This window comes from Rattus norvegicus, chromosome 20 (genome assembly GCF_021556685.1).
Source record: "Rattus norvegicus strain SHRSP/BbbUtx chromosome 20, alternate assembly SHRSP_T2T, whole genome shotgun sequence".
Lineage (NCBI taxonomy): Eukaryota > Metazoa > Chordata > Mammalia > Rodentia > Muridae > Rattus > Rattus norvegicus.
This window is the reverse complement of record NC_141553.1, coordinates 7,883,821-7,895,589: the sequence shown is the minus strand read 5'-3', so window position 1 is coordinate 7,895,589 and position 11,769 is coordinate 7,883,821. Positions and strand designations below refer to the sequence as shown.

The 11,769-nt window shown below is 49.2% G+C and overlaps 1 long non-coding RNA gene and 1 other non-coding gene across 2 annotated transcripts; one reads left to right on the top strand and one right to left on the bottom strand.

Annotated features, from left to right (window-relative positions):
* Nucleotides 1-479: 479 nt before the first annotated feature.
* Nucleotides 480-5,018, bottom strand: LOC147998555 (uncharacterized). The gene is made up of 2 exons (XR_015645625.1): nucleotides 4,397-5,018; nucleotides 480-1,408 (listed from the first exon to the last, which is right to left on the bottom strand). It is a non-coding gene; the product is annotated as an uncharacterized LOC147998555 (long non-coding RNA).
* Nucleotides 5,019-8,163: 3,145 nt separating this feature from the next.
* Scarna14l1 (small Cajal body-specific RNA 14 like 1) lies at nucleotides 8,164-8,244 on the top strand. The gene has a single exon (XR_015646050.1).
* Nucleotides 8,245-11,769: the final 3,525 nt, after the last annotated feature.

The following is an 11,769-nucleotide window of genomic DNA, read 5'->3' as shown; positions in this document are numbered from 1 at the left end:
TTTTGTGTGTGTGTGTGCGTGTGTGTGTGTGTGTGTGTGTGTGCATGTCCACGGGTGCTATAATTCCTCTGTGGAGGACTGAGAACAACTTTTGGGGTTTGGTTCTCTCCTCTCACCTCATGGGTTCCAGGTGTGGACTTGGCTTGCCAGCAAGCTTCTCTACCTGCTGAGCCATCTTGATGACTCCAACAGTGCCCGGCACCCCGCCCGCCCCAAGTCTGAGCCCACAGCAGCCAGGCCAGTGGGAGCAGGAGTTTCAGAAAGACAGGAGCCCCCTCAGCAGGTCTTGCTTCCTCTGCCTTTGACTCCTGTTTCCTCTTGCGTCCCATCCAATGCTTGGCACTGCTGGCCGAGGTCATAGCTCCGGACACAGCACATGCCAGCCCCCCCCCCCCCCCGCCCTCCAAGCCAGTCCTGGCCACCATACTGAAAGCGAAAGGAGGATTTGGAACTGAACGAGAAAATAATAAAACCACGGAAAGGGAAGAAACAGCTGTCAGAATATTGGAAAAATTCCCAGGCAGGAATCCCCAGCCCTCAAGGGCTAGCCAGGCTGAGGAAGTTCTTCAAAAAAACAACCTGGAAATTCCTTCTTGATACTGTTCCCCAATCATGGAGGCACCGCCATTCCCGCCTTGTGTGTCTGAAGGCAAAGCTAATTTAGAACATCAACTGGAAGTTGGCAGGGGCAGTGGCCCTTGTCCTTTATTCCCAGTACTCAGGAGGCAGAGGCAGGGAGATCTCGGAGTTTAATCCCCTGGGACTGGAATTCGAGCTTCGTGAGTTGCCACTGTGGATGCTGGGAATAGATCCCGCGTCTTCCGGAAGAGCAGCCAGTGGTCACACCTGTTGAGTCATTTCTCCAGCCTGATTAAAAAAAAATTCTAAAAAACAGAAATCTTCCAAGTCTGAGTTTGGCTGAAGGAGGGTGAGGAGAAGAAGGTCAGAGACCAGGCTCAAAAGGGGCTACCATGGCCTCTGGCTGAGCCTGGTGCCCTCAGCTCTGTATTCATTCTGGACTAGAGTTCTGTGAGGAGAATGCTCTGCAGGGAGACATGAGCTGCCAATCTTCTGCCAAGGAAGAAGGATTCCCTCCCAAGCTTGCTAATTCCAGCCCGGGCAGGGCGTGAGGAATGTCCCTCTGCCCTGTCTTCTCTAATGTCAGCTGTCTTTCACGCCTGTCTCCGTCCCATGGGGAGGTCTCTTGTCTCCAAAGCCATCAGTCTCCCAAACAGACTCCAGATGCCACCCCCAGATTAATCTTCCAAAGACACGGGCTCCCGGCTTCCTCTATCAGCCAGACCCACCCTGCTCTCTTGAAGGCTCAGAAACAGAACACTGAGCACAGACCTGAGGGTCTGGGTGCGGATTCTCCTTCCGCCCCTCCAAGCCTTCTCTCCTGCGCCGCCTGTCGGATGGGGATGATAATGACACATTACCTAAAGTTAGTGTGCTGAGGGTGGGTAAGAAACAAAGTAGGGCCTTGGGTTAGGGTGTGGATATCACCCAGCAAGAGAGTCCATTCTGACTTTGAGTACTGGAGGACCCAAACACGGAGAAACAAAAATAGTACCTGGGGCCGTAAACTTTTTTTTTCTTTTTTTTTCGGAGCTGGGGACCGAACCCAGGGTCTTGCACTTGCTAGGCAAGCACTCTACCACTGAGCTAAATCCCCAACCCTGTGAACTTTTTTTCATTCACCTTTTTTTTTCTTTCTTTCTTTTTTTTCATTTCTATTTTTCGGAGCTGGGGACCGAACCCAGGGCCTTGCGCTTAGTAGGCAAGCACTCTACCACTGAGCTAAATCCCCAACCCCTTGTTTTTTTTTTTTTTTTTTTCTTTTCTTTTCGTTCGGAGCTGGGGACCGAACCCAGGGCCTTGCAGTTGCTAGGCAAGTGCTCTACCACTGAGCTAAATCCCCAACCCCTTGTTTTATTTTTAAAAGAATTATTTATTTATTTATTTATTTATTTTATTTTAAAAGAATTTATTTATTCTAATGGAACTGTCTTCAGACACACCAGAAGAGGGCATCAGATCCCATTGCAGATGGTTGTGAGCCACTGTGTGGTTGCTGGGAATTGAACTCAGGACCTTTGGAAGAGCAGTCAGTGCTCTAACCCCTGAGCAATCTCATCCTTTGTTTTGTTTTTAAGTGTGAATGTTTTACCTGCATGTGTGTGTGTGCACCCGGTTTGTGCCTGGTGCCGTAAAGATCGGAAGAGGGCATCAGGTCCCCTAAAACTGGAGTTACAGGCAGCTGTGAACCACCATGTGGGTGCTGGGAGCCAGGCCTGGGTCCTCCATTACATTTGAGTGTGTGTACACATGCATGTGTGTGCCTGCACATGTGTGTCTCTGTGGAGGACAAGTCACGTGTGTGGTCAGAGGACAGTTGCAGGAGTGCATTCTCTCCTTCTACTGTGTGAGTTCTAGGGTTCAAACTCAGGTCGTCAAGCTTGGTGGCAAGCACCTTTACTCACTGGGCCCTTTAAGCAGCCCATCTACCTCTATTCTTACTCCACTGCCGCAGAGAAGAAGGATTCCGTCCCATTCACTGACTACAGTGGCTGGGAATGGACAAGGCATGTAAGAGACGCTCAATAAATGCGTTGAATTCCCCCATTCTGTGATTTGTTCGGAGTAACTGCTTTCCTAACACACCTAGGCTCCAACACACACACACACACACACACTCACATATATACACATATACATTCAAACACACACTTACACCCACATTCACATATATATACACATATACACATATACACACTTACATATACATAATGAACACTCATACACACAATACACTTACACATACATATACACATTCACACACACGTATACACACTCACAAGCTCATTTATGCACACTCACACACACACTCACATATATACACATATACATTCATACATACACTTACACACATTCACATATGTATATACACATATACACATATACACACTCACATACATAGTGACCACACACACACACTCACACATACATACATACACACCATACATATACACACATTCACACACCTATACACACTCACAAGCTCATTTATGCACACTCACACATACACACACACTCACATATATATACATATACATTCATACATACACTTTACAGACATTCACATATGTATACACACATATACACACATACATAGTGACCACATACACACACATACACTCACACATACATGTACACACATTCACACACACATATACACATTCACAAGCTCATTTATGCACACTCACACATACACACACTCACATATATATACATATACATTCATACATACACTTATACAGACATTCACATATGTATACACACATATACACACATACATAGTGACCACATACACACACATACACTCACACATACATGTACACACATTCACACACACATATACACATTCACAATCTCGTTTATGCACACTCACACATTCACACACTCACATACACACACTGAATACACACACATACACACTCACACACACACACACGGTCTCACACCATTGCTCTTGCAGTTCTTGTCTCTTAAAGGGCCAGGTCCCTTCAGTCTTTTCCAGAGCTTTCTTCAGTTCCAATTCCAGCCTCTCTCCCCCCCCCCCCCCCCCCCCCCCCGCCTCAGAACCTGCTCTGAGACATACACTAGCTTGTGGCTGGGAGTTTTAATGCTTTCTCAGCTTCCTCTCTGACTTGGCACTTTGTGCCCACCACCTCTGGGGGCAGCCCGGGTGAAGAGGTACTCCAGCCGCCCAAACGCCTTTTTCTTGTGTGTGGTTTTGACGTTTGGAAAGGGCTTCCCAGGTGAAGCCATCGGAATAACTAGACACAACGAGACGTGTGGTCTCTTGAAGCCACTTTCCGGGCTCTGTGACTGGGAGATGAAAGGCAGGCAAGTGTCTGCCCAGGAAATCCGAGCCAGGCGTCTTCCCGCCCTGGCTGGGGGACAGCTGCCTACAACCCGGCTGTTGACACACTAAAAAAAGAAATTCCATGGTGACCAGTAGACTCTAGCCAGCGCCTGATGGAAGGCGGTAGTTTGAAAATAATCCCTGATGACACCCAAAACTCCCCCGCCCCGATCCCAACAAAAGGAGAAACGGGAGAAACTCAAGATGGAGTTTTTAGAGAGCCGGGATGCTCGGCTGCCAGAAGCCCTGGCAGAAGCTGGGTAGAGTTGGTCTCCAAGGTCACCAGAACGGTGGCGGACGGGGTGGGTTCCTCCTCCCAGTAGCGCTGCGGTTTCTAAGGGGCACAGGAGAAGCCCTCGCACGCTCAACTCCAGCCCGGGCCCGGAGCGCGGACGACTCCCACCAAAGCTACCTTCTTCTTGGCCTGAGGCTTGTCTTTCTTGGGTGGGACACCCCCCCCCTACCTACCCGACTTGGGGGCCGTCTCCATCTCCTCCATCTCGGCGGGCCCTCGGGCTGGCTGGTGCTTTCAGATGCCTGCACCCTGCAATAGCAGGTTTGTGCTAGCCAGAGGGCAGCGGTCTCTGGAAGACTTGAGTGGCCGAGGACCGAACAGTGCCAGCCGTGGCCAGTAGTGCTATGCCGTGCTCTGTGTGGGCTCCTCTCCCAGCCTCTTGTCCACACTGGTCCCGCAGTAGAACCTTCTGGGTGCTTTAAAGCAGAGTCCTCTCGGTCTATACAGGTGACCTGGGATCTATAAAGGTGACCGCAGCCTTTTACCCTAACACAGGGGTAGAAATTGAGGCTGGCATGGGTCAACTCTCCCGCCCACTCCATAGGAAATGATCCGGGTGTTTAGGCGCCAACCGTTGCCACATTCCAGATCTAGGGGCTCAACAGAATTTAGCACTGGCCCTTTCTTTTCCCATTAGGACCCCACCTCCTCTTCCCAAATACCTCTGGCGCCCAGCACTCCTATCTGCATGGACTTTGCCCTCTGCCCTTGTGGACCCAGCAGAAGGACTCCCTGATAAGGGGCCATTGCCCAGGTTTATAGTTTCCTCCCGCCTCTCTGGCGACATCTGAGCCTGCTGATCCCCACCCTCCACCCCAAAGTCATTCAGTGGCAGTCATCCATATTCAATAACAGGGGCACATCCCTTATAGCCAGGCGCCCACACCTTCTCACACACAGTTACATCACTTTCACCCAGACTTAGTCACAAGGACATGCCTTACACACTGCCAGCTACAGGGTCAGTCACACATTACACTATGGTCTTACCCATATGCATACAGTCACACCTTACCTGCGAACGTGTGCGAGCACACATGCTCACACAGATACATACACATATTCGTCTCTATGGTAGTGAGTGGAGGGACCAACAAGTATAGAGAAAGATTCACCCTCTAGGGCAAGAGATGACTTAAGATAAGACCCTTGCCTCTTTTGCCTTGAAAACCTGACTTTTAGGGGTGGGGGTATGGAGGGTGGGCTGCAGAGGTGGCTCAGGTTAAGAGCACTGAATGCTCTTCCAAATATCCTGAGTTCAAGTCCCAGCAACCACATGGTGGCTTACAACCATCTGTAAAGAGATCCGATGCCCTCTTCTGGTGTATCTGAAGACAGCTACAATGTACTTATATATAATAAATAAATAAATCTTTAAAAAAAAAAAGAAAAAGAGAACCTGTGGCTGGACCTCAATCCCCAGAAAACCCACATAAAGTAGAGAGAACCAACCCCACAGACTTCACATTCAAGTTCACACACACACACGCACACTTGCACATGACCTCAGGAGACAGAGGTAGACAGTTCTTTGTGACTTCAAAGCCAGCCTGGCCTATATAGCAAGACCCAGGACAACCAGGGCTACGTAGCGAGAACCTCCAAAACTATATATATATATATGAAAGAAAGAGAAAAACGTTTAAGGTTATTCTTAGTCTATAGATCCTCTTTCAAATAAAATGTTTCTTGCTTGTCTGGAACTGCTAGCTGCTGCCACCTTGTGGGTTGAGGCGGAATTTCAGACTCTGTGCTGGACCAGCTGAAAAGACACGGACAGGCTAAAGGCGGGTTCCCATCCCACCCACCCACCCACCACATGCCACCAAGACCCACGACTGCCATTTTACAGGTACACTCCATTGACATAGGAAACAGCAGGGGAACCTTGGAAAACCAGTGTTTGGCCCGTGCCCAGGCACTGTCATCCGTTACAGGTTGGTGGCAATGTCCTGGCATCCGGATGGGTTCCGTGAAGTCAGTGATGAAGACCCCAAAGGAGTAACTGTGACCTCTGACACTCTCTAAGCCACCCCCAACATCATCTGTCCGGTCTTGGAGGTCGGCCCAGGGCACAAATCCTGGCGCTGACAGGAGTGGGTATGGCTAAAATCCTCATCCTCCTGGTGTCACTGTGAGACACCTGGTGTCACCTTTGAGCTTAGAGCCAACCTGCTTCCCTTCCCTTTTGTCTGGGTGTGTTCTGCCTGCATGTATGACATGCATTGTGTGGCGGCCCTAGAGGATAAAGGAGGCTGTCAAACAATTGTGAGCTGCAGTGTGGGTCCTGGAACTGAACCTGGGTCCTCTGGAAGAGCAGCCATGCTCTTAACCGCTGAGTCATCTCTTGTTTGTGCTTGTACTTTATTATCTTTTAATACTCGGTGGGTGACTTAATCCTGTCAACTGGGCAATGGTTTCTATGTTCATCTCTTCTCTCTGAGGTCGCTTCCAAGTGGTCCCTGTCTCATAGGCAGCCATTAAGGTAGATCCTTTTGTGTGCATGAGCTCATGCCCTGTTTTATAGGCATGAATTGCCACACAGCACTGGGTATTGTTCTCTTCCCCGCCCTTCAGACTGGCCTGTGTAGCTACACGTTCCCTGTGTAGCTAAGAATGACTTTGGGTCTAAGATTTATTTTTATGGGTATATGTGGAGGGGGGTTCCCTCAAAGGCCATAAGAGGGTGTCAGATCCCCTGAAGTTGGAATTACAAGGCAGTTATGAACCTCCTGTCATGGGTGCTGGGGACTGAACTCAGGTCCTTTCAAGAGCAAGAAGCATTCTTAAAGCACCGAGCCATCTCTCTACCACCACTTTCTTCTCCCTCCTCTCCCTCTTTCTTTTCGAGACAGGGTTTCTCTGCGTAGCCCTGGCTGTCCTGGAGCTCACTCTGTAGATCAGAGATCTGTTCACCTCTGCCACTGAGCGCTGGGATTAAAGGTGTGCAGCACACTGCACCGGACTCAGCCGTCTACTTCTCGTTTCGGTTCGCTTTTTTAAAACTTCTGATCCTGCTGCTTCTAACTCCTAGTATTACAAGTGTGTGCCATCATGGCTGGTTACATGTGATGCCAGGGATGAAACCTAAGGCCTCGTGCATGCTAAGTGAGCACCCCGCCAACTAAGGCTCGTTGACGGAGCGCCTTGAATGCTAAGGTGTTAGGAACCCAGTCATCTCATAGCCTAGAGGATGGGAGTTTGCTGCCTATTTTAATATTGGAAGTGACTGGGGCTGGAGAGGTGGCTTAGTGGTTAGAGCACTGACTGCTCTCCCAGAGGTCCTGAGTTCAAACCCCAGCAACCACATGGTGACTCACAACCATCTGTAATGGGATCTGATGCCCTCGTCTGGCACATCTGAAGACAGCTACAGTGTACTCATCAATAATAAATAAATCTTAAAAAAAAAAAAAAAAGGAAGTGACTGTATTTTGTGGCTCAGCTGTATTTCCTAGAACCCACACTCAAGGTTGTGGGTCTCAGGTACTCAGGAGTTGGTGGCTCCTGATGTAGGTCCTCAGTTCAGCTCCACCAGGCTTGAGGGGGTTAGTCTTTCACCTCCTGAGTCCTGCGCTCGTAAGAAAGGGTTAAACAAACTGAATGTGGGCGAGGTGGTACAGGCCTGCTATCTATGGGAAACCCCAGAAGGGGTCTTGAGTTCAAAGCCAACATGGGCTGCAATAATTAGACCCTGTCTTTTTTTTTTTTTTTTTTTGGTTCTTTTTTTCGGAGCTGGGGACCGAACCCAGGGCCTTGCGCTTCCTAGGCAAGCGCTCTACCGCTGAGCTAAATCCCCAACCCCTAGACCCTGTCTTAAAAGAAAGACTAAGGGGTTGGGGATTTAGCTCAGTGGTAGAGCGCTTGCTAGGCCCTGGGTTCGGTCCTCAGCTCCGGAAAAAAAAAAGACTAAAAGAAAACAACCATGCAACCATTAACAGTCACATACATCAAAACAGATGGTTCCTGCCGAAAGGGTCTGTATAGTTGTCAGATTTTCTGTGCGATGGCTCCATACATAAAAATAAATAAATAGGGGGCTGGAGAGATGGCTCAGTGGTTAAGAGCATTGTCTGCTCTTCCAGAGGTCCTGAGTTCAAATCCCAGCAACCACATGGTGGCTCACAAACATCTGTAATGGGATCCGATGCCCTCTTCTGGTGTGTCTGAAGACAGCTACAGTGTACTTACATATAATAAATAAATCTTTAAATAAATAAATAAATAAATAAATAAATAAATAAATAGAAACAACCAGACTTGATAGCCCATACCTAAACTCTCAGCAGGCAGGAGACGGTGGCAGGGGCTCACTGTCAAGTTCAAGCCTACCCAGCCTAGTTCACATAAAGTTCAGACTAGCCTGGGCTACATAAAAAATCCTGTACCAAAAAAAAAAAAAAAAAAAAAAAGTATCCATGAATCCCTGGTGGAAGGGGAAAAAGTCCCCAAAGTTGACCTGACCTCTACGGGTGTTGTAGCATGTGTCCCCACCCAGTCACCTATCCTCTCCAACACAGACAACTAACTAGTACTTGCTTGATCTCCAGCACCCATATGTAACTCCAGTTCTAGGGGATCCAGCATCCTCTTCTGGCTTCTGTGGGCACCAGTCCCCCACACAGTACACATACATACACACAGGCAAAACACCCATACACAGAAAATAAAAATACTTTTTCAAATATGCTCTTTAAAGAGACTGGGTGGTGGTAGCACCTTCGGTCCCTGGTACCAGGGGCAGGCAGATCTAAGAAATTGTCACCAAAAAGAAGCATCTTGCTGTCTGCAAATGGATGTAGATGGTGCTTGTGAAATTCCTGGGGTGGGCAGCCCACCTGTTCCACTGTGCCTCGGAGCTGGCAAGGAGTCCACTGCCAACAAGGGCTAGCCCTGGCAAGGCTGTGCCCAACCCTGTTTGGGCTCCACCCTGATGCTGAAACTTCGTTGGGGAGCGCTGTGTGTGCCCACCCAGGGGGGTGGGCATGTAGGTCTCTGGTGGTCTTTTTTTTTTTTTTTTGGGTTCTTTTTTTCGGAGCTGGGGACCGAACCCAGGGCCTTGCGCTTCCTAGGTAAGCGCTCTACCACTGAGCTAAATCCCCAGCCCCCTCTGGTGGTCTTTTTAAGAGTCACTGCAGGTCCCATGCTTCTCAGGTGTTAACTGTTACCTGAGTTTCAAGCTGGCCACGGGGAGTGTGTGTGTGTATGGGGGGGTGACAGAAGGAGCAGAGGATGAGAAAGCAGACTTGGGGGCTGGCACAAGCACAAACCACAGGCTCAATCAGACCTGTGTTGACTTCTGGAGCAAGCACTGTTTGCCATCCGTCTCAGGCTTTATCTGCTAGGGCGGCTGGCACGTTGCCAGCACCCTCTGGGTGAAGGTTTGATTGGCGAGATGGCCCAGCTGTATTCCGTCAGTCCAGATAGTCATTTTCCCTGGGTCTTAGCTTTCTTTCTAAATCATGAGATGTGGGCAGCATAAGGAATCCTTTCTCTCACGCATGGCTTCGAGGTTATTTAGGACCCATTCTCCCAGAGGCAGTTAAAAATGCTTACTGCTCCTACTGAGGACCTGGGTTTACTTTCTAGTACCGTCAGAGGGGATCTAACACCCACTTCTGACCTCTACGGGTCTGCACACACCTGGTACAGACATACACAAGTGTAAGTATACATAAGTCTAAAATAACCATTCACTATTCACTTAATTTTTTGAGACAGGCTTTTATCTATGTATTGTATGTGTGCTACACAGGGTTTCTGGGTAGCCTTGGCTGTCTAGAACTTGCTCTGTAGACTTGACTAGCCTGAAACTCGAGAGATGCACCTGGGGTTGGGGATTTAGCTCAGTGGTAGAGTGCTTGCCTAGCAAGTGCAAAGCCCTGGGTTCGGTCCCCAGCTCCAGGGGGGTGGGGGGGGGGAGAGAAATGCACCTGCCTCTGCTTCCAAAGCTTTCTCTACTTTCAAAACTGGAAAGTTGCAATCTCTAGCCATCCCTAAGGTCTCCTCCTCACTCACTAGACCCTGGACAAAGCCTCAGAGGTGTGAATCTGTTGGTCCGCACTGAGCACTTCTCCTGTGTGCTTCTGAGCAATGGCTTTAGGTTCTGTAGCTGAAACGCCTCATGGAAGTCTTCCCCACACACTAAGAGTTTTGGCCCTGAGTTTTCAACATATATGACAAGAACCCACCCGAGGCTCAAGTGACCTGGGGTGAGACACACGTCAAACTTGATTCCCAGCAATGCCCACTGGGCTCACTCGTTACGCTCGATGCTGATGCTGACTCAACTCTGCTCCAGAGACCCACGGCCTTAGGATCTGGTCCTAGGATTTCGGTAAGGCAATACTGCCTCCTAGTGGCTGGCTGGACAACTGAACCCTCAACTTGTAAAACTGTCACTGTTTTTTGGGGCTAAGGCTGCCTTTGGGAAAACAGCGCAGATATTAACTGCCTGGAATACTAGGAATTGCTGGTGAGTTTGGGACGGAATCCAGCAAGTGTGAAGTACAAAGCTCACTATAAAATCAGTATCGGGGCACTGGGCAGGTAAGTCACTGAGGCATGGAACCTTCCCGGGTCCCGGCAGTCAATCTGATGCTAGTAGCTCTTGGGAACTGATGTGCTGTGCTGGCATCTTATCAGGGCAGCATCTGCTTGCCCAGCCATGTCCTTCCCCCGAGCTCCAGTCCCCTTCTCTTGCCAGTTAGCATTCATTCTGTGTGCATCTCCACTAGCTCTTGCCCTGTAGGCCAACGGGAATGAGCTGAGCACCTGAGCCCTCACATTTAGTGAGTTAAGAACTCAGACTCAGATTTTTACCCCCCAGTGCTGAGAACCGAAGTAGGCCTGAAACATGGTGGGAGCCGCTGTTGCTGAGCTGCGTACACAGCCACACTCAGTGCAGAAGACACTGGGGGCTGGCGCAGGAGCTCCAAGTGAGCATGTAAGGGCCTTTCACTGGTGTAGTGGACCCCTATCCTCACAAAGCCCCTGGAGTTCAATCCCATCATGAAAGCTCCTCCAAAGTAATTAATAGTTGTGATTTGTTTTGTTATTTAAAAAAGAGGGGTCGACACCTCTGACTCCTGCGCGGGATACGTGTCGGCTCGGAGATCTCCGTAATAGACCTCGCCTTTGCTTATTACATCCAAGAAAAAAAAAAAGAGGGTCCAGGGCTAGAGAGATGGCTCAGAGGTTAGGAGCACTGCCTGCTCTTCCAGAGGTCCTGAGTTCAATTCCCAGCAACCACATGGTGGCTCACAACCATCTATAATCAGGTCTGGCGCCCTCTTCTGGCCTGCAGGCATACATGCAGGTAGAAAGCTGTATGATGTATACATAAAAAGAAAAAAAAAAAAAAAAAAGAGGGTCCAAGGGCTAAGGCTGGAGTCAGTCGAGTACCTGCCCACCCAGCATACACCTCGGGTTCAATTCCCCAGCACTGAGTAAGCTAAATTAGGGGAGGTGGTGAAGGCGGGTTCTTTGGCTATGTAGCTGTTTTGAGGCCAGCCTGAGATGACTTTTAAAAAACTGTAATAAACTG